Source organism: Nuphar pumila, chromosome 8, assembly GCF_984573655.1.
Source record: "Nuphar pumila chromosome 8, dmNupPumi1.hap1.1, whole genome shotgun sequence".
Classification (NCBI taxonomy): Eukaryota; Viridiplantae; Streptophyta; class Magnoliopsida; order Nymphaeales; family Nymphaeaceae; genus Nuphar; species Nuphar pumila.
In genome coordinates, this window is record NC_143256.1 from 3,324,540 (window position 1) to 3,348,270 (window position 23,731).

At 37.8% G+C, this 23,731-nt stretch overlaps 1 protein-coding gene across 1 annotated transcript in view; it reads right to left on the reverse strand.

Moving 5' to 3' along the window:
- LOC149829453 (uncharacterized) overlaps positions 1-23,731 on the reverse strand; it is a 133,246-nt gene that overhangs the window by 37,861 nt on the left and 71,654 nt on the right. The window lies entirely within an intron of this gene.

The following is a 23,731-nucleotide window of genomic DNA, read 5'->3' on the forward strand; positions in this document are numbered from 1 at the left end:
AAATTTCAAAACGTGCTCAAGAACGAAACAACAGAGAGAGTAGGTTCTTGATATCATCACGTCATCACCTGCTACAACAACCTAATCATCACCAATATCCCATAAAATGGATCGGACTTATGAAAGTATGGTAGGTGCATAGATATCAAAAATCAGAACAAGACTAACATATGTGTTATTTCACATGTTTCAGAATAAGTAAAAATGAGCATGGTAATCTTGTTTCGATAATTACTGACTTGTGGGTATGCACAGAATAATTAAAGAAACAAATGAGACTGTCTGAGGGTTTATTATTCCATGTATTTTAATACCCCGAACAATTAGCTAAGTTCGCTCCTGAGAAGACGGCCAAATGACCAAGAGAGGATTTCCAAGATGCCACTTGTTATAGGAGGATGCATCTAAACTTCTGCAGAAGTCATTGGGATATACCATCTAGGATAATACTTGGTAACCCAGTCTCCTAACTCCAATGATCGGGGACACTGAGTCATTGCTACTCGAGGAGCGTAGTTGTTAACAACTTGTCCATCGAAGTTTTTGTACTATCATATCCTCTCCCTTTACAGAACCAAAGAATAAATGGATATGTCAGGTCTTATTTTATCTGACAACGCATTCAATATGATGTCTTTTAAACCAAATCGAGCATCTTGCCTGTGAAGGCGATCATCTCCATTTATGTGATTTTCTTTTAATCATCGTGCATTGTCGCACTACAAGGTTACCATAAACCTCTAGTCCAATCATCATCGTACTAACATGTCTTGCATATCTGATAGTACTACTACGATGAGGAAGATATTGGTTTATTAGAAAGAAACTCAAACACAACATTTAAAAAATTTCAATATCTCGTGCCTTAGGCTGAGAAATATCTGAGTCATTTCGGGTATAGAAAAGAAGGATCTGATGTACGTACCACCGAAGGCTACGTAGTCGAGGCCTTTTTGTTATGTTGATTCGAAGAAAAAACTCAGTTGCGAATATGCAAATGCAAAACACTTGTTTTGCTTTTCGAGAACATTGGTTAATGCGGGCTTGAAATCTCGCATGTGAAATCCTTTAAAAATCAAGTTTCGGTGAGGATGCACAAATTTGCACCTTTAAATACATACTGGTGTAATCTAAAGTAGAAAAGAGTATGCAAAATTGTGTACTTTACACTATTATATATGTATATAGAATACATATATATGCTTTAATATATATGTATTCTATATATATGCTTTAATATATATGTATTATATATAAATGTGATCGTTGGGTGCAGTCCCAACAGTCATATGGGGTTGCCCCCATTTATCTCTTGTATTATAAATAGGTCTCTTTAGTCCTTATATTCTCAACTCCTTTGTGAGTGTCTTTATGAAATAACAATTTTATTTGACCCTTGTGTGGGTGGTTTGATTATTCAATCAAGTATTCTACTTGATTGAAAGTGTGTTCTTGCATGTGTATTGGGTTGAACCAATTTCATTACAGATCCAACTTGTATTATATATATCATTGAATATAGGGCACGATCCCATATTGGGAATTGTACCACTCATTGCCGCCTCTCTTTCTCTCAATCTTCTTTCTCTTCTGCAGTGGCTGGACATTGATGCACGAGTTCTCACACCGGCTTGGTGGTCCTGGCGATCGAATGGGAGCGCAGAGAGAGAGAGAGAAAGTGAGACGGGAGGGTGTCAGGGGGCATCGGGCCTGGAGATTCCAGCGAGGGAGAGAGAGACGGTAGACAAGGAGACAGTCAAGGGGTAGGCATCGGTCCTGACAATCCTGGTGAGGGAGAGAGACGAGGAGGGAGTTGTGGTCAGAGGAGAGAGGGTTACGCAGAGAGAGAGAGAGGCGGGGCATCGGGCCTCGTGATCCCAGCAAGTAGGGATGGCAGTGGACCGGGACGGGGGCGGGGGACAAGGTATCCACCCCCGCCCCGTTTCAAAATCTGAACCTTCATCCCCACCTCCATCCTCGCACGGGGATGGATTTTAACCTCCATCCCCGTTTCATGTCCTCCATCCCCGGTCCAAACGGGGGTGAGGCAGGGCGGGGGCCTGTTTCCCCTCGGTCTATAGTCATTCCTTAAAGGATTGGGGAAGGGGCGGGGTGGGGAAAGGCGGGGATTGAGACGGGGACGGGGCGGGGGAAAGCATAAGTCCATCCCCGCCTCCATCCCCGCACGGGGATAGATTTTAACCTTCATCCTTGCCTCAATCCCCGTTTCATGCCCTTCATCCCCGGTCCACTGCCATCCCTACCTGCGAGGGAGATGGGGGTGTTGGATTTTGTAAAGAAAAAAAAAACCTTGGGGGATTTAAATCAGGGTTACCGGAAGCGCCTAGCTAAAAGGGGAAGCGCTCTTCCCCGAAGCGCGCTTCGGAAGCGCAAAACGTCGCGCTTCCGAAGTGTGGGGGGAAGCGTCCCCCTTTTTTGGGAAGTGCGCTTCCCTTTAATGGGAAGCGTGCTTCCCCCTCGCTTCCCCTGTTTTTTTTTCAATTTTTTGTATTTTTTATTTTTTTTATTTTTTTATTTTTATTTTTTTCGCTTTCGAGACGCTTCCTAGGTCGCTTCCGAGACGCTTCCTAGGTCGCTTCCAAGACACTTCCTAAATCACTCCTAAGTGGTCCCACGCTTCCCCGCTTCCTAAATTTTTGAAAGTGCCTCGCTTCCCGCTTCCCGTATCGCTTCCCGCTCCCGCTTCCTCAACTGGCAACCATGGTTTAAATAGACCAATGGGGGTGGGGTGGGGGGGGGAGGGGGGGATGTCAACATCCGACCTGGATCCGATATTATCCAATCCATTTTTTTTAAACCTGATTAATTTACGGAGTTTACATCCACCCTACTAAAATCCTTGCAACAAAAAGTGCACCATCAACTTAAAAGTCACAATAAGAGTTCATTCCCTGAATAGTAAAAAAGGGCCTGGATTTACACCATATATATATATATATACAACTTAAAAGTCACAATAAGAGTTCATTCCCTGAATAGTAAAAAAGGACATGGATTTACACCCTATATATATAGTGGGGTGTAGTTGCGCAATCCATAGGAATGCAAACCCGAGTGGAACGACGTTGACTGTACATCGTAGGAGTGATGGGCGCTTAGCATTTTGCCCACAAAAAATGAAGAAAACAGCATCAAAAATGCAAAAAAGCCCTTTTAGCGACAGTTGAAACCACCGCTGAAAGGGATTTTTATTAATGCCTGGCACGCTCCCTGGGGATGTTAGCGGCGGTCGAAAAATGCACAAAAAATGTGTTTTTCAGCATTTTTACGCGTTTTCGCATGCTGGCCATCCATCACACGCGATGACGGATGCCCAGCGTGATTCCTTTTGTAGTTGCGCACCTAAGGGTTGAGCAACTACACTTTTTTCTATATATATATATATACACGATGTGGAAAATTATGGCTATATATATATATAGAAAGGCCACGATTTTCTCTTCTTTCATAATAAAAAAAAGAAGCTAGAGTAGGCTCTCTCTCTCAGAAGAAGAAGACAACAAAGGATGTATGTGAAGTCCTCTCTCTCTCTCTCTCTCTCTCTCTCTCTCGCTCTCTCTCTCTCTCTCTCTCTCTTATATATATATATATGAGAACTGAACATATTAGGCCCTATTTCTCGTTCTGCCCCGTTCTACCCCATAGGTTTTAAGTGTTTTATGATAGATCTGAATCGTTAGATGTGTTTATCATGCTCGATTTAGTGGGAATCGACTCTTGGATCATGTTTTTTGACGAAAATCCATATTTTTCTTAGCCCACCAGAAAAAAAGGATATAGGTAGTTTGGATTGGATCAATGTTGAACTAGAGCCGACTCGATCCAAACCGTATCAAGCAAGGACAAGGCACCCGCATGTTAAGATTATATATACACATATATATTGTGTATATGTATGTATATACATATATATACATAATATATATATGTGTGTGCTTTTTTCAGTCATATAGGTATATGCCCTGCAAGGGCATTTTAGTCATTTCACTGGTGTAATAAACTGTTTTAATAAAACAGTTATTTTTTATTTTTTATTTTCTTCTTTTTATATTTTTATTTTTTTACTTTTTTACTTTTTATAATATTGGGGGACCCCTAGGGGCCTATGGTCAAAATGACCAGAGTTGTTGGGGGCTCCCAATTATGACCTTTGGGGGCTCCCAAGGGTCCCCTGCCTTCCCTTTTTTGTATATAAATATAGGGGTTGTTCCCCCTTGTATTCCAATGCTTCTTCGAAACACTCTATCAATAAGAGTGTCTATATTTTTTATTTTTTGAATATCTTTATATTTTATTTCTCTTTGTATTGTCTCATAGAGGACTTGTGCACGTGCACTTGTATGTTTGTAATCTTGTAAAGCCTTCAAGTGGCTAGTGTTTTCGTGCTTCCGCGTATTTCCTTACATGGTATCAAAGCTATAGTGTTCTTGGACAAGAGAAGTTGCCGACAAGAGGTTGTGTTTGTGACAACACCCATTCTTTTTCATTTCTTTCATCTCTTGTTCACGAGATGGAAACCAAGATTGATCTCTCCTTCAAGTTCAATGATAAGAATTACATGACGTGAGCATCCGCAATGGAGAATAATCTCAAAGGGAAAAAGCTTTGGGGTTATGTAATGGTACTATTCCCGAACCCCAACTCAAGCTCACAAAGATAGAAGAAGGTCAAGAGGAAGATGCTCGCACCAAGGGCATTGAAGATCATCATAAACAAGTGGAAGATTAGGAGAGTAATCATGCAAAAAAATTTGCATGGTTCCTGAAAAACGTGGAACTCAAGATATGTGCTAACATTGCAAAATTTTGAAAGCCAATGTGGCTTAGTTTTTAAAGAAGGGTACGTATACCCAAAAAGGTCTTGCAAGAGCATATTTTTGGAAAGAAAATGTGAGGACTACCAAACAAGGTGAAATGAGTATCCAAGATTACTATAGTGTTTTAAATCCCCTATGGGATGAATTAACACTCTTAGAGCCTAAATGGGTTGCCATTGAAGAAGTGGAACTTAGGCAAAAACAAATGGAACAAGAAAGATTTTTTCAATTTTTATTTGGGATTCGTCCTAAATTTGATCAAGTTAGGTCTTCTCTCCTACATAGATCTACTACTCTTCCTTTGGAAGATGCAATTACTGAAACTATCCATGAAGAAACTCATCTTGGTACGAGTACGAGTTTTGATGAAGTCTTGGTTGTACTAAAAAACCCAACAACCATGTCAAAACATATAAACATCCATACTTTGAGAGGTAAAGTAACTATAGTCATAATAATAAGTATAGTGGAGGAAGAAAATTTATTACTTGTCATCATTGTAATGAGTCGCGTCACATTAAACCTGTTTTCCCTAAGTTAAATGGAACTTTCAAGCGTAAGGTTACTTCCGTTGAAGAATCAACCCCCAAGAAAGAAGAAGAAGGCAAGAGTGGAGATCTTAAAGACACTTGGACAAATTTTCATGGCACTTCAACAAATTCTGAAGGCAACTTCTTCTACATCGAGTGCCGCCATTGCCTCCGCATCCTGACCCGATACGTATTCTTGGATTCTAGATTCGGGAGCATCTTTCCATATGACTCCCCATGAAAATTCCTTAACCGATGTATGCACCAATTCAAATGTATCTTGTGTTTCTACGGTCGATAGAACTTTTTTAAAAATTAAGAGTATAGAAACATTGGATTCTAAAAATTCTAAAAAAAAAATTGTTCAAAAAGTTAGAATTGTTCTCAAACTAAACTTAAACCTTTTTTCGTTTCTCAAATCACTGACCATGAATGTGAAATATCTTTCTTATCTAATGGTTGCTTTGTGCAGGATCTTCAGTTCAGGAAGCGGATTGGGCAAGGTCATAGGAAGGAGAAACTTTACTTTATGGATTATTTGTCTCTTCCTTTAAACTCGTTTTGTACTTATGTCCAAGATAAGGGTATTGAAACTTGGCATAAAAGACTTGGACATCCAAGCTACTCTAAAATGTATCTTTTTTCTTTTAGGAACAAATTTTATAATGAAAAATATATGACTTGCAAAGATTGTATTCTTGAGAAAAAACAATCTATTTCATTTCCAAATAAAACCTTTGTCTCAACAAGACCTTTTGAATTGGTGTACTCAGATGTATGGGATCCTATGAATCTACTTTCCTAATCTTAAGGCGAAAGTTTTTGCTTTCTTTAAAGAATTTTATATGAAAGTTGAAAATCAATTTCAAAGCAATATATTTTTTCTTAGATCGGATTCGGGTGGAGAATATCTATCTAATTATTTATATAATTATCTAAAGCTAAATGGAATTTGCCATCAAAGGTCTTGCCCTAGAACACCACAACAAAATGAGCTAGCGGAAAGAAAACATAGGCATATAGTAGAAACGGCTAGAACATTACTTATTTCTAAAAATATTCCAATTTTTTTTGGGCCGAAGTCATTTTAACCTATACTTATCATCATCCACCTTGAAAAATATCTCTCTCAAAATAACACCAGACTTCAATCGCTTGCGATTTTTTTTTTGTAAATGCTTTGTGCTTTTACACAAAAGAGATAAGTTATCTCTAAAAGCAATTGAGTGTATTTTCATTGGATACGGTGAAAATAAAAAAGGATATAGATGCTTTGATTTTAAAAGTAACAAACTTTATGTTTTCAAAGATGTAACATTTTTAGAAGATGAAAATGGTTTTGAAAAATATGATAGTAACGGAGAAAATTGACTATATGTTTTTGTATGATCTCTCCCCAAGGGAAGATATACATTTTAATGATGATTCATTGAATCATCATGAAGTTATAGATGATATATATAATGAAGATTCTAATATTTGAACATCACCAAGTAGTGATGACATCATTGATAAAAACTCTAAAAATATTCAAGTTTATACCCAGCATCAGCAAAATAATCATATTAGTGCCTTAGAAAAATTTTCTCAATACACTAAATCTATAGAAGAAACTCCTCTTAGAAGATCTAGTAGAAAATCTATTTCACCAAATAGGTTTTTGTCTTATAAAACATTATCTCCTAATTATAGGACTTGCTTAATAACTTTACATTCACACCATGAGCCTTTACACTATAATAAAGCTAAAAATGTTCATCAATGGATTGAAGCCATGAACATAGAACTAGGTGGTCTTAGGAAAGCAAAAACTTTGAAGGTAGTTAACCTACCTCTCAACAAGAAACCTATTGGATGCCGATGGATTTTCAAAGTTAAAACCAAGTGTGATGGAACTTTAAAAAGATATAAAGCAAGGTTAGTGGCTAAAGAATACTCACAAGAATATAGAATTGACTATGAGAAGACCTTTGTACCCGTAGCTAGAATGACTAGTGTTAGGACTCTAATAGCCGTTGTGTTAACTAAAAAATAGCCTATATATCAATTAGATGTCAAAAATGTTTTTCTTAATAAAAAAACTAAATGAAGATGTCTATATGGATCCTCCGTCGAGATTTGACATTGAAAAAGGAAAATCTCTTAAACTTTTAAAAGCTTTGTATGGTCTTAAGCAGGTTCCCAAGGTCTGGTATGATAGGTTCAGTAATGCCATGACTAATTTGGGTTTTCATTCATGCTATACTAACACTACTCTCTTTGTGAAAAATACAGGTACTAGCATTGTTATTCTTCTACTTTACGTAGATGACATGATTATAACAAGGAATGATAAAAATGGAGTTAGTAATATTAAAAATGTGTTAAAAGATAATTTTGATATGTCTGACTTTGGATTTTTAAGATATTTTTTAGGAATCGAAGTTGCATACTCTCCCAGAGGGTATATATTTTCTCAAATGAAACTTGTCGCAGATATGTATGCTAAATCTGGCATTTCAGATGATAAGAAGATGGAAACTCTTAAAGTGGTGAATGTTAAATTAAGACTTGAAGATGGGACTCTCCTCGACGATCCCGCACCTTAGAGACAGCTAATTGGATCTCCCACTTATTTGTCAATTACCAGGCCAGATAGCGCTCATGCCGTTCACTCTCCTAGTCAGTTTCAGCATGCTCCAACAATTGTACACATGAGTGTTGAATTGTCAGATATATCAAGAATACCATAACTAAAGAGTTTTTTTTATCCTCATCCTCATCTTTAAATTTACTTATACTGATGTTGATTGGAGAGCAAATCCCAATAATAGAATCTCAACTACTGGTTTCTATGTTTTTTTAGGAGATTCTCTGATTGCCTAGAGATGCAAGAAGCAACAGAAGGTCTCATTATCTTCCACTGAAGCAAAATACAGAGCTATGGCAACTACAACTATGGAACTTGTATGGTTAAGAAATCTTCTGAAGGATATGAGTGTTGACATCTCCAACTCTTTGAATATGTGTTGTGATAATAAAAGCGCAATTTACATTGCCAGCAACCACACCTTTCATGAGTGCACCAAGCACATCGAGATGGACTGCCATTATATTTGTGATGAATTCAGAGAGGAACTATTGAGTTGCCTTTTGTCACTTCAAAATTTCAACTTGCGGACTTCTTCACTAAGCGTCTTGTTGCTCCACGTTTCCTTTTTCTTCTCAACAAACTTTTGGTGTTTACACCATAAGTTTGAGGAGGGTGTTAGAATTATATATACACATATGTATTATGTATATGTATGTATATATATAGGTTTTTTCTTGTCATATAGGTATATGCCATGTAGGGGCATTTTAGTCATTTCACTCATATAATAAATTGTTTTATTAAAACAGTTATTTTTTATTTTATTTTTTATTTTTATTTTTTTACTTTTTGTAATATTGGGGGACCCCTAGGGGCTCTATGGTCAAAATGACCATAGAGTCATTGGGGGAGCTCCCAACGACTCCCTTGGGAGCTCCCAAGGGTCCCCTACCTTCTCTTTTTTGTGTATAAATATAGGGGTTGTTCCCCCCTTGTATTCCAATGCTCCTTTGAAGCCCTTTATCAATAAGAGTGCCTATATTTATTACTTCTTGAATATCTTATTGCTCTTTGTATTATCCCATAGAGGACTTGTGCATGTGCATTTATATGCTTGTAATCTTATAAAGCCTTCAAGTGGCTAGTGTTTTTGTGTTTCCACATATTTTCTTACACTGCACCCATACCCAGTGTAATGTCGTGCTTTTCACACTTAGCCAAATTATGATTTTTCAAAAATTTGGCCAAGTCTGAGAGAAAAATCGATTGGACCCTGTTATTTAGACCGATGTTTTTGAGTCTGAGCCTGAATCAGGTCTCATTTACAAGGTCGAGACAAGCCAATCGAAGCGTAAGAAAGAGTTTTATTTTTTACCTTTAAATTCAAGAGAAATTCAAGTTATTTTCCGGAAAAACGCAGAATTCAATATTCGTGTAATATGCCATTGGATGCGTCTCGAAATTCTGAGCACAACAATATTTTACTTTTCTGAATTTGAGTTCTCGTTGGCCCGAAAATTGCAGTTTTTCAAAAAATAAGCAGTTTGTCGAAACGGATCCGAAGTTGGATAGGGTTGGATCCGATGCATATGATCTGAATTATTATGGATTTGGATCTTATTTAAGACCTACTTTAATTTGGATTTTATCCAGATCTTGATCCATTTTCGTTTTGGGTATGGGTTTGGATTTTTGGATCTGGATCCAGATCCAAATCCAATGTTCAACGTTTTTACAAGCTTTAAATTCAGCTAGGGGCTTTAAATTGGAGTTAATTATGTATAAAAAGTATGTCTAGTCAATTTGACTATTTTTGGAAGCTTTTAAACAATTAATAATTAATACAACAACAACAACTACGCCTTCATCCCAAAACAATTGGGGTCGGCGATATGAACCAAAAAAAAAAAATCATTTTGGGTCTTCCACATGAATCCTTCTCCTCCAATCATTTCTAACCAATGCCATGTCCTCGGTGAGGTTCAAAGCATTCATATCCTTTCCTATCACCTCCATCCATGTCTTCCTAGGCCTACCCCGACCTCTTTTAACTAATATATTTTCTCATTTCTCCATCCTTCTAACTGGAGCATCATTAGGCCTTCGCCGAATATGTCCAAACCACCGTAAACGATTCTCTCTCATCTTATTTTCAATGGGTGCAACGCCTACCTTCTTACGTATCTCCTTGTTCCGAATCTTATCTTTTATTGTATTTCCACACATCCATCTCAGCATACGCATCTCAGCTACACTCATTAAAAAATTTAATTATTTAATTTTTATTAATTCCGAGTTTGTAATTAGGGCTGATTAGGGCTTCAAAAGATGGGTCCTCATACTTACCTAAAAAGAGCTAAGAGGGTTTAAGAAGGACTTTCAAAAAAATTTGGAAAGTTTTAGAAAAGTCAAAAAAAAATTAGTTTGGAAATTTTTAAAAAGAAGGAAGGTGAGAGAGGGTCCCAAGGGGGAAACCCTCCCTCTCCAGCCCATCTAAAGAGGGCTGGAGAAGGGGGGCGTCACCCCTGTCTCCCTCACTTTATAAAAATAAAAAAATAAAAGGGGAAAGAAAAAAGAGAAAGAAAGAGGAAGAAAGAGAGAGAGAGAGAGAGAAAGAGAGGACGGAAGGAGAAGAAGGAAAAGAAAAGAAGAAGGGTTCACCTCTCTTGATTTCGAATGAGAAAGAGATCAGATTCACTTTTCATGGAATATTTTAGTGAAATCCAGTGAGTAAAGTGTGAATGTTGACATTCACCCTAAGATCCACAGTCGACGCTATTTTTTTTCCTTTCTTTCTATAATATATATATATATATATATATATATATATATATATATATATATATATATAAACTGCATAGCCTGTATTCATATATGCATTTTCACATATATGTACACATATACATGTCCAAACACCTTAGTGTGCTATTGATACATAGAACTGGACAGATCTGACATGTGTTTAACATGAGCAGATCTGGTCCAGATCTTGGGTGTGTGGTGGAATTTGCATGACTTAGGTATTGGTAGCAGGTCACCTGTAGTTTTTTTTTTCTACAAATAAATCTTTCTTCATGTGTTTGCTTATGTTTGAATTAATTTTTCCAAACATTGCATTGTTGCTTTTGTAATCAAAATTGTTGCTGAGAAATATGTGTTTGATCTTTCTTCTCATGGTGTCTTATAAGATGAAAAAGTGTGCAGATCTGAAATTACAGGAATAGCCTAGTAAGGAAGTTGAGCTCCTTGTTCATATTTGACTTTTCTGATTAGAATTGGTCTGCCACACCCATGTTGTAAATTAAGTTTGGTCTTTTTGCAGTGAATGATTCTAGGAGTTATGAATATAAAGGTCGGTCTTCAGGTGAGTTTGCATGATGGCCATGAATAAATGGTATTGAAATCTTTCAACCTTTACAAAGAAGATCATGGTTATTATGCCCCATCCTCATAACTGCTCTAATCTGAATCTAAGGTTTAGTGTTCTCGAACTGACAAATAAACTGTTTGTTAGAGGCTTACTGTTTAAAGGTTTTCTTAAGGGAGGCACCGTTGCATCATTTGATGCAGTCACTTTGTCCTGGACCTTGTATATTCCTGCAGTAGGTTATGACTATGTGTACATAAATTAGCAATGATTGAGAGATGTATATGGTTTTCAGAAAAAAAAGTTGTGCAGGGTTACCCTGACTCCCAGCCGAGTAGGGGCTGCACGCAATCGTATAAAATATATATATATATATATATATATATATATATATATATATATATATATATATATATATATATTTTACAGATATAGGTATATGCATACGTGTATGTTTAAAAAAAAAACTGGTAAGAGACTGACACTTCAATTTTTCATTCCTTTTTAAGAGAAGATTGAAGTTAGAGAGCACTTCAAAGTTCAGAACTTCAGACATATGATTCTTTTGTGTTTCATTAATTCTTTTGTTGAGCTAGCACCTGTCACGAAACTGCTTCTCAGCCTGAATGGCAGTAGACTGTGGCAAAAGTGTTGCTTACGGTGAAAGTATGCAATATGCATGCTTCGGACTTGACTATACTGTCCATAAGAAAGAAGTCTGTTTGATATACTGATGCAGAATTTAATACAAGCATGCAATGGCATGTTTATGCAAAATTTAATGAGAACATGTATTGTCATGGTTGCAGAATTTAATGAGGATATGCAATTATATGTTTATGCAAAATTTAATTAGCACATGCATTTGCTAGGTTTATATAGAAATTCACGAGAACATGTATTGTCATGTTTAGGACGAGTGTAATTAAAACATGCATTGGCTAAGTATGTGCAGAATGTAATGAGAACATGCATTGATTTTGTGAGGTTACGTTATTGACATGAATATGCACACTTGATGGGAATATGTATTTACATGAGCACATACATTCAAAGGACATATGCATTGGCATGGATACGTATATGTAAATGAAAGAATGCACTTGACATAGTTGCATATGAATTAAGTAAATACATGCTTATGAATATTTTTGTTTCATACGCATGATAAAGGTTTGCATATATGAATGTGCATTTGGAACATGTAATTTGTGTCGTAAATGGCATATTGTTTTGGTTTTCGCAGATGGTGCATCGATGATACAAGGGGATCATCGCAGGCCTGGAGAGCCTTGAGCACTAGATGCTCCTGTTAAATTATGTAATTCAATCTTGTAACTTTGTATATATATTTTACATATATAAGGTAATACATATACATATATATAATATATGTATATGTATCTACCTATTATATATGTAAAATATATATATAATTCTATCTTTAGTCTTAAGGGTAGTTTAGACATTTTTACACATTCTTTTTCGAATATGTTTTGTAATTTCTTTTTTCCTTTTTATTTTTCTTTTTTCATTTAAAAAATGCCTTGTACCTACCTTGGGAGGGGCCCAACACACTAGTCGTTGGACCCCTCCAACGGTCACATTTGTGACCGTTGGAGGGGCTCCAACGACTATGTGGAGCCCCTTCCAAGGTCTCCTTTAGCCCTATAAATATGGGCACTCTCTCTTGTATTTAGTAGTGGTTGTTGGGATTTATTGCCCAACCATTTTAGAGTTTATAAAACTTATGAGTGCATTTGCACTTTTGTGATTTCGTATTTTGTGCTTTTGGTGCACAAGTGTTCCAAGTGTTCTTGGTGTGTGTATGCTTGCACATTTATATCGTTCCTTTGACTTTAGTATCTTGTTGAAGATACTTTTACATGGTATCAGAGCCTCGTTGAAAAAGGAGAATTGCGATTCGCCCTCTCTAGCATTCCTCGAAAAGCGTGCCTTCAAGTTTTTTGAAATCAAAGAGGATCACCTTCTTCGAGCAATATTTTAGGAGTCTCTCGTATCAAGGAAGACGCGAAAAGTAATTGAGGTACGTATTATTCCTTGGCTTCTTTCCTCTCTAATGGGTGAAAAAGACTCCCATTTCTCTCTTGGGTTTAAGCTTAATGGCTCAAACTATCATGTTTGGGCCGGTAATATGGAAGTTCATATTAAAGGAAAGGGCCTTTGGGGTTACGTCCATGGATCCATACCGGAACCGGAACCTAAAATTACAATTGTTGAAGGAGGGCATATCAAGATCCTCGAAGGGGATGAAAGACAAAAGGCCCTTGAAGAGTATTCTAAAAAACATGATGATTGGGAAATGAAGAACTTCAAGATCTTATCTTGGATTTTCTCATCCGTTGAGACCAAGATAAATGCCAACATCATCAAATTTAAAAGGGCTTCCGAAGCTTGGGTATATCTTGAGAAAATGTACACCTCAAGAGATTTATCCCACAAATACTCTCTCCAAAAGAGGGCTTTGACTCTCCAACAAAATGACATGACCATTCGGGAGTACTTTGCCGAATTATCCGCTATTTGGGACGAACTCGCAATTCTTGAACCTAAGTGGAGTGGTTAGGCAATCGAATTAAGGCACAAACAACTTGAGGAAGACCGGTTCTTCAATTTTTTAAATGGCCTTAGACCCGAATTTGAACAAGTTCGGTCCTCTCTTCTCTCCACTTTCACATCTCCCTCGCTTGAAGATGTTATCACCAAGCTAAGTGGTGAAGAAACCCGTATGGGGATTGGCAAAAATAATTCTAGCATTCTTGTTGCTTCCTCTACTCAAGAAGATGGTGAAATGGCTAATGCCGTGTCAAGACCGGGAAACAACATGAAAACCTATAGACCTCCTCATTTCAAGAATCAAGGTCAACGAGGAAATGATCGATATGGCAAAAGAGACTATAGCAAAGTGACTTGCTACTATTGTAAAGAACCCGGACATATCAAACCTTTGTGTCCTAAATGGAAGAAATTGATTGCAACGGCTATGGCATCCCAAGTTGAAGAACGACCTTCTTCATCAAATGAGTCTCTTTCTCTTCAACAAATTGTAGAAGCACTCCAACCTCTTCTCAAGGGAGGCACTTCCGGAGCCGCTATGTCATCCTCTTCCCCCGGTAAGACATCTTGGCTTTTAGATTCCGGGGCATCCTTTCACATGACCCCTAGCTCTTGCTCTCTTTTAAATTTCTCTAAAAATTTTTTTCCATCTTTTGTATCAACCGCGGACGGAACATCTCTTGAGATTAAAGGAGTAGGTAATTTTGAAAAACAAGACTTCTTTGTTCCAAAAATTCGTTTTATCCCAAACCTTAACTTAAATCTTCTTTCCGTCTCCCAACTCTCGGACCATCGTTGCGATATAAAATTCTCTTCTAATAAATGTTGGATACAGGATCGCCAGTCCGGAAGATTGATTGGGGAAGGCTCTAGAAGAGGAGACCTCTACTACGTAGATTTTCTTCAAGTTCCTAAGAGTCAATTTTGCAACGTCGTCCAAAACAAAGACATTCATATATGGCATAAGAGATTGGGTCATCCCAATATTGTTAAAATCTATTATTTACCTTTTGTTAAACATCTTTGTAAAAGTGACTTTTTGTGTAATGAATGCATTCTTGGGAAAATGAAATGTTTGCATTTTCCTCAAAGATCCATGTTCACGACAAAACCATTTGAAATTGTCCATTCCGATGTATGGGGACCGGCTCCGGTAATGTCTGAAGGAGGATTTTCATATTATGTGATCTTTGTAGATGACTACACTAGGTTTTGTTGGATTTATTTCCTTAAACATAAACATGAAGTTTTCTCAACCTTTAAAAGTTTTCACACAATGATTTCAAATCAATTCAATGGATGTTTAAAAATTTTTAGGTCTGACTCTGGAGGAGAATACCTTTCAAATGAATTTAAAAGTTATCTTGAAAACTTTGGTATTCTTCACCAAAAATCTTGTCCGAAAACCCCTCAACAAAATGGGTTAGGCGAACGAAAGCACAGGCACATCATTGAAACAACCAGGACTTTACTCATTTCTCAAAACATTCCAAAAAATCTCTGGGCTGAGGCAGCCCTTACTTCTGTCTATCTCATAAACAGACTCCCATCGAAGAATTTAAACAAAATTTCTCCCTTTGAAAAACTGTACGATAAGGAACCTGATTATAGCAGGTTAAGGGTCTTTGGGTGTAAATGTTTTGTTCTTACTGATAAGAATGACAAACTTTCTCCTAAAGCCATTCCTTGTGCCTTTCTTGGCTATTCCGAAACCCAAAAGGGGTTTCGTTGTTATGATATCAAAAGTGACAAATTGTATGTTTCCAGAAATGTGAGTTTTTTGGAAAATGTTAGTGGGTTCGAACATAGTAACCCTCAAAATAAAAATATGGATTACTCCTTTTTATTCGATTTACTGAATAAAGACGATGATACTAGTGATAATGAGTCAGATCAAAGTAACCCAAATGAATTTGAAACCGAGGAAAACTCCTCCTTGCCTTCTTCGTCACATCAACATATTGACTTACCTAGAGACCCTATCACCTATACTCATAGAGATCAAAACAACTTTAGGAGTGCTCTTGACAGATATAGTAATGCCAGTCCCAGTGGTTCACAGAATGAAATAATCCCTCGTAGAACCGAAAGAAGTAGAAGGCCTCCTTCTAGGTTCATCTCCTATGACTCTTTTTCACCAAGATATAGAGTCTGCCTTAGTGCCATTCACTCCTATATAGAACCTAGAAACTTTGAAGAAACACGAAAGTGCCCTGAATGGATTAATGCAATGGACAGTGAACTTGAGGCTCTGAGAAGAGCCAAAACTTGGGAGTTTCAACATCTTCCTAAAGGTAAGAAAACAATAGGATGCAGATGGGTTTTTAAAGTAAAAACTAAAAGTGATGGATCCCTTGAAAGGTATAAAGCTCGCTTGGTTGCAAAAGGATATAGTCAAGAATATGGTATTGACTATGAAGAAACTTTTGCTCCTGTAGCCCGTATGGTCACTGTCCGATGCCTGATAATCGTTGCCTCTATCAACAAATGGAACATCTATCAAATGGATGTTAAAAATGTCTTTTTAAATGGTGATTTAAGTGAAGAAGTTTATATGGATGTTCCTCCTGGAATGGAGGCTCCTAAGGGAACGGTACTTCGTCTTCAAAAAGCTCTCTATGGACTAAAACAAGCCCCCAAGGCTTGGTATGATAGATTTAACTCTGTTATGATTGAGAATGGTTTTTCCTCTTGTTTTACTGACACTGCTCTATTTGTTAGAAAATCCAATATAGGGATTGTTATTTTACTTCTGTATGTTGATGACATGCTCATCACTGGGAGTGACTCTAACGGGGTTAAGAGTATAAAATCTATCTTAAAAGATAAATTTGAAATGTCTGACTTGGGTTTTCTAACTTATTTTTGGGGAATTGAAGTAGCATACTCTCTTAGAGGATATTTCTTATCTCAAACTAAGCTTGCATCTGAGATCATTGACAGGTCAGGTATTACGGATGAGAAGTTTTGCGAAACTCCTGCGGTAGTAGGAGCAAAGATGAAAATTGATGATGGGGTTCCACTTTTGGATCCTACACCCTACAGACAGCTTGTAGGATCTCTGATGTATCTGAGTATTACCAGACCAGATATATCCCATGCAGTCCATACTGCAAGTCAGTTTCAGCATGCGCCTACATCCGTTCACATGAGTGCCATCTTACGAGTCGTAAGATACATAAAGGGTACTCTAAACAAGGGAGTTTTTCTGTCATCTTCTTCCGATTTAAAATTAATCGCTTATACTGATTCTGATTGGGGAGGTGACCCAAATAACCGTCACTCCACCACTGATTTTTGTGTATTCTTAGGTGACTCACTGATTTCATGGAGATGCAAGAAGCAACAAAAGGTGTCACTCTCCTCAACAGAAGCTGAATATCGTGCCATGGCAACTACTACCATGGAGATTGTTTGGATTCATCAACTGCTTGAAGACATGGGAGTCACAATAGAAGGGCCCACCAATCTGTGTTGCGACAACAAGAGCGCAATTTACATTGCGAAAAACCACACATTCCATGAGCGGACCAAACACATTGAAATGGACTGTCACTACGTTCGCGAAGCATATCTCCGAGGAGTCATTGATCTTCCTTATGTTACGTCCGAATATCAGTTGGCAGACTTCTTTACCAAAGCCTTGTGTGCTCCGCGGTTCAACTTCCTTCTTGGCAAACTATCGGTCATCCTACCCTAAGTTTGAGGGGGGGTGTTAAATTATGTAATTCAATCTTGTAACTTCGTATATATATTTTACATATATAAGGTAATACATATACATATATATAATATATGTATATGTATCTACCTATTATATATGTAAAATATATATATAATTCTATCTTTAGTCTTAGGGGTAGTTTAGACATTTTTACACATTCTTTTTTGAATATGTTTTGTAATTTTTTTTTCTCTTTTTATTTTTCTTTTTTCATTTAATAAATGCCTTATACCTACCTTGGGAGGGGCCCAACACACTAGTCGTTGGACCCCTCCAACGGTCACATTTGTGACCGTTGGAGGGGCTCCAACGACTATGTGGAGCCCCTTCCAAGGTCTCCTTTAGCCCTATAAATATGGGCACTCTCTCTTGTATTTAGTAGTGGTTGTTGGGATTTATTGCCCAACCATTTTAGTGTTTATAAAACTTATGAGTGCATTTGCACTTTTGTGATTTCGTATTTTGTGCTTTTGGTGCACAAGTGTTCCAAGTGTTCTTGGTGTGTGTATGCTTGCACATTTATATCGTTCCTTTGACTTTAGTATCTTGTTGAAAATACTTTTACAGCTCCTTCTTTATTTACTGTTAAATGCATCGCAAAAATCACATTTATTTTTATTGCATTGTATTGCATTGTTCTATGTGTTTCGAAAGACGAGAGTCCTCTGATGCCTCTCGCAGGGGTAGATGCGAGTTGTTTCTTTTGTTTGCACGCCGAATTGCAAATTAAAGAAATGTGATGATAATAATCTAATAAAAATAAAAGAACTGTGTAATGTACTTTCTAAGATGTCTCGTCGGGAGTACGGGACTCTTGGAGTTTCGGTTTTGGAAGACCACGAGGATACAAAAACTCCGTGTGCATTATTTGATTACCCCTAAACCCGATATTGAGGTTCTTTCTCCTAGCCACGGTTTTAGAGAGATTCTGCCACTTTGCCTGGAGGTGATGTGTAGACACAGTTGTTGTTTTGGTATACCAAGAAAAGTGGCACTTGTGGATAGGTGGTCCTTAGTGTCTCCGACATTAGAAAGGTGCTCTAATGTTTCGAAGGTTGTTTTGGTCGAGAGCTAAGTTTAGAACCCAATACTAAAATATGAATGTTATGTTAAGCTACTATGGGAACCTAACTTGACCTCGGAGATTTTACATGTTTGGTGTATCCGCAGGGAATGGTAATTAAAAAGAAAAACTTAAATTGTGTCTAAGTAATAGGGACTCGGCAAAGCAGGTACCGCAACCGCGTCGACGTGACGCGACGCGGGTGCGCGTGAGGCACCCGGTGTAGTCAACAAGACTCTAGGTGCGATCAACGCTCCCAGGGTCATTTTTGTCCATTTTTTTAACGTAAAAAAAATCTTGATGCCCAATAAAAAGGGACAGCGAAAGAGGATTAGGGCAAAAAAAATTTGCCCTAATCCTCTCCTCTCGCTCGCCTCCTCTCCTCCCGACGTCTCGCAGGGGAGCCCGACGCCACCTCCTCTCCCTCGTTGCAGGTACCCTCTCGCTCTCTCTCTCTCGCTTGTTGGGTCGACAGGGGAGGGGTGGAGGCCCCCTGCTCCCTCTCGCTCTCTTGTTGGGTCGGCAGGGGAGGGGCCGAGCCCCCTTCCTTGCTCCCCCTCGCTCTCTTGTTGGGTCGATAGGGGAGGGGTCGACCCCCCCCCTACTCCCCCTCGCTCACTTGTTGGGACGGCAGGGGAGGGGTCAAGTCCCCCTCCTTTCTCCCCCTCGCTCTCTTATTGGGTCGGCAGGGGAGGGGTTGAGCCACCCTTGCTCCCTCTTGCTCTCTTGTTGGATCGGCATGGGAGGGGCCCTCCCTGCTCCCTCTGATTTCAGGGGAGGGGCCGAGCCCCTCCCTGTTTTCGGCAGTGGAGGGGGCCGAGCCCCCCACTCTGCTCCCTCTGATTTCAGGGGAGGGGCCGAGCCCCTCCCTGTTTTCGGCAGGGGAGGGGCCGAGCCCCCCACCCTTCTCCCTCTGATTTCAGGGGAGGGGCTGAGCCCCTCCCAAGAAAAAATTTCTTTCGGGGGGTGTTGCCCCCCTACGACCCCCCGTCAGGGGCGGCCCCCCCTGAACCCCCGCCCGTTGAACGCACAGCAGAACCTGTGCCGAGGGGGGAGCCCCCGAACCCCCTAGTAAGGGCAAAAACTCTGAATCAGGCTTCACCACTCATCATTGGACTCGATATTATAAATCTTGATTGTCTGCATAATTGATTTTAATATACTTTTTTTGTGTTTTCAGGACAAAAATGACGGATAAAGGGAAAGGACTTGTGTCATCTTTATCCCCATATGTGAGTTCTGCTGCTAGTTTTGTTTATAGTTGTAGTGGAAGTGATGATGTAGGGCCACTATGGGTACATGTAGATAAGCTTGCAAAAACTGGAGAAGGAGGTGTAGGAAACAAGAGATTTTGATGCAAGCTCTGTGAAAGAGATTTTGTTGGGTCTTACACAAGAGTGAAGGCTCATTTGTTGAAGATACTAGGACATGGCATTTCAGGATGCAGAAAAGTTGACGAGGCAATGTGAAGACAATACAAGAAAATACAAGAATATGAGAAGAGAAAGACAATGAGTGATTCTTGTGCAATTAGTGTTTATTTGGAAGTCACCAAGAAGATGCTGAAAAAAAAAGTCAATGTAAGAGGTAGAGGAACGATACAAGCATCATTCAATACATATGGAAGGGAGGATATAGATAGAAAAGTAAGGAGGTATTTTTATTCTAGTTCACTCTCATTTAATGTGGCTAGAAATCCTTATTTGAAGGATTTAGTAACATATTTGGCAAATTGTAATTTGAGTGGCTATGTGCCTCCAAGCTCAGAAAAAATACGAACCACACTTCTTGTAGAAGAGAGGGCAAATGTGGAGAGGTTGCTGGAGATTAAAAAATATTCATGGGAGCAAAATTGAGTTTCTATTGTTTCTGATGAATGGACAAATATTCAAAGGCGTTCATTGATCAAGTTCATTGCTTGTTCGCTTAGTGGCCCAATATTCTTGAAAGTAGATGATGCATCTGGGGAATATAAAAATGCAGAGTATTTGAAGGGGTTGTTTATAGAAGTCATAAAAGAAGTGGGTGATCAGAAAGTGGTACAAATCATTACAGACAACGCTCCAGTTTGTAAAAGTGCAGCGTTGAGTTTGGAGAGTAAGTACCCTCATATTTTTTAGACTCCCTGTATAGCACACAGCTTAAATCTGACCCTAAAGAGCATCTGCAACCCCAAAGAAGAAGAAAATTCACAAGCATATGCTTTATGTTCATGGATTGAAGATTTAGAAAGAAATGTCAAAAGCATTAGAAATTTTGTTGTTAACCACCATCGTGCTAATGTTTTGCGTCCATCATTGTGATGGTGAAGAGGATTAAAAAAGTGAAGAATGCTTTGATTAACATGATAACTGATGAAAATTGGACATTCTATCGTGTTGATGATGATATCAAGGCTCAAGAAATTAAGAAATTCATTCTTGATGATGAGTTTTGGGACAGAGTAGTATACTTCCTTTAATTTACGCAACATATTTGAGAAATGTTAAGAGAAGTTGATATGAATGAGCTCATGCTTCACAGCGTTTATGAAATGTGGGATAATATGATTGAAAAAATAAAAGTTATAGTTTTGAAGCATGAAGAAAAAAATCCTGCATTGGATGATTCAGAATTTTTTAACCATATTCATTCAATTTTAGTCAGAAGATGGGATAAGAGCACACTCATTTGCATTGCATGGCACATTCTCTTAATCCAAAATATTATGCAAATAAGTGGCGGGCAGGTGGTATTGGTAGTCTCCCTCCAAATTTAGATCCGGAGCTATCAAGACATAGAAATATGTATGACAAGACTTTTTCCAGAAACATATCTTCTACATCAAGTCACACAAGAGTTTAAAAAAATTTCATCTTCGAGATTATATAGACCGGCATTATTCACGAGAAAGGAGGATAATATAGATCCTATCACATGGTGGTCAACATTTGGATCAGAAACACCTCTTCTCCAACATCTTGCGTTAAGATTGCTATCGCAGCCTGCTAGTTCATCTTGTTGTGAAAGAAATTAGAGCACATATTCTCAAATTCACAACATGAAGAGAAACAAACTCACCAGCAAACATGCAGAGGATTTAGTATATGTTCATTCAAATCTTCGATTACTTTCGTGAACCAATGATGAATACAAGTATTAATTTGCTCTCTTAGTTATTTGATTATTTCTTAGTTTTCATTTAAATATACTTGTATTGTATTTAACATTTTCAAATTGGGTTTGTAATGCAGACAAGGAACATCTAAATTTTGGGATGTAAATCCAGAAGACTGTGACTTTGAGGGAGAGCATGATTTCAACATGACAAACATGGATTTAGTTGAGCCCAGTATTCTTTTTAATGATGCATTTGATGATGATGAAGAAAATTATTAAGATCTATTACTTCATTGTCATATACATTGTAGGATATACTTTTGGTATGTAATTTAGTTCTTTTTAATTTTTTTCTGCTTATTTGATTGATATTTAGGTTGATTTATGTAATTGCTTTACTTATTTGATTGATATTTAGGTTGATATATTGCATGCATGATGAATGATATTATGACAAATGTTAAATTATGACAATGTTATATGTTAAAACTTCAAAATTATATATATATATATATATATATTTACATTTTTGCCCAGTCGCACCCCTGTACCGAAGGTTTTTGAAAGTGTCGCACCCCCGCACTCGCAACCGCACCCATGTGACATAGAATTGTGTGCATTTAATAGGACCATGCATATAAAAAAATTAATAAGAGGTAAAAATTTACTCATGCATTGCACTGAAGTCATGCATATTCCTGCTATGCATTAGATCATACATGTTTACCTGTTCCTTTAACTGTTAAATATTGACGAATACATAATGTTATTCTCTAATGCATGTTAAATGATTGCAATGCTTAAATTGTGATCTTTGTTACTTATTAAATGTTCTCTCATGCTTAATAATTGTCTTTAATGCATGAATGCTTAATCGAATTACGAATTTGTCATAATTGCATACCTCTAAAATACTGCATGAATTCTTATCTGTATTTTTTATTCTCATTTAATTTATTAGAGGGATTCGTACACAGAATTCATCAAATTTCTGACACCCTATTTATGTGGTTTTTCGCAATCGCAGAAGATTAATGAAGTGACTTGCTTCTGAGAGAGCTACGAGTGATGCACGTTTGCTAGACCGCTTTATAGATGGACACAGTGGCTCTATTTTTCTTTATTTTGTTTTTGCATTCAATTGTTTATGCACTCTGAATTTCCTCATGTAATTGTCTCGAGACTATCATTTATTATTCAATAAAAGTTTGATTTGGTTTGGTATGGATGATAAATGTAAGATCTCTTGTGGTTGGTTGGGTTATCCAATGGTGAGTGAAAATGTAAAGGCCTCGGGTCTCTGGGAATGTTTCCGCAATAATGTTAAAAAAAATATGCATTTTCAAGAGGTATGAATTGGGGTCGTTACACCCAGCCATGTCAATACAAGTACAAGAGATGTTGTGGAGTACCCATGCGACAGCTAGGTGCTCATCTAGGCACCTAGGCTACCTAGGCAATGTTCTAGTCTCTAGCAATGCTAGGTGCCTCGTCAAGGGTCCAGGAGAGAGGCACCTAAACATTAAATAAATAAATAAAGAATTTAATGCACACACATATATCTTATGTTCTTGCATTTCTATATTTTTTATTTCATCTCAAGTTATCATACTTTTTGTGGGCTCCTAGGTTACACGCAGTTGCTCTCACCTAGGCCATGCCTAATGCTTCCAACTAGCAATGATTGTTGACTGTAGTTCATGGATAAACTCACCACGTAGCTGACAATTCCATTACTGAAAAAACTACCTTCATTTGAGAGGTTCAACGGGGAAAAACAAAAAAGAAAAGAAAAGAAAAGATTCAACACTGGTGTATTTCAGATTTTACAGCCACATAGGCAGACCAGACAAAGACTTGAAAATCTATAGGCACAAGATTCTTGATTGCTTGAGAGCTGCCAAAAAAATTACATATCAACTGCGGCAAAAGTCAATACATGGAGACATGCCCTTCAACAGT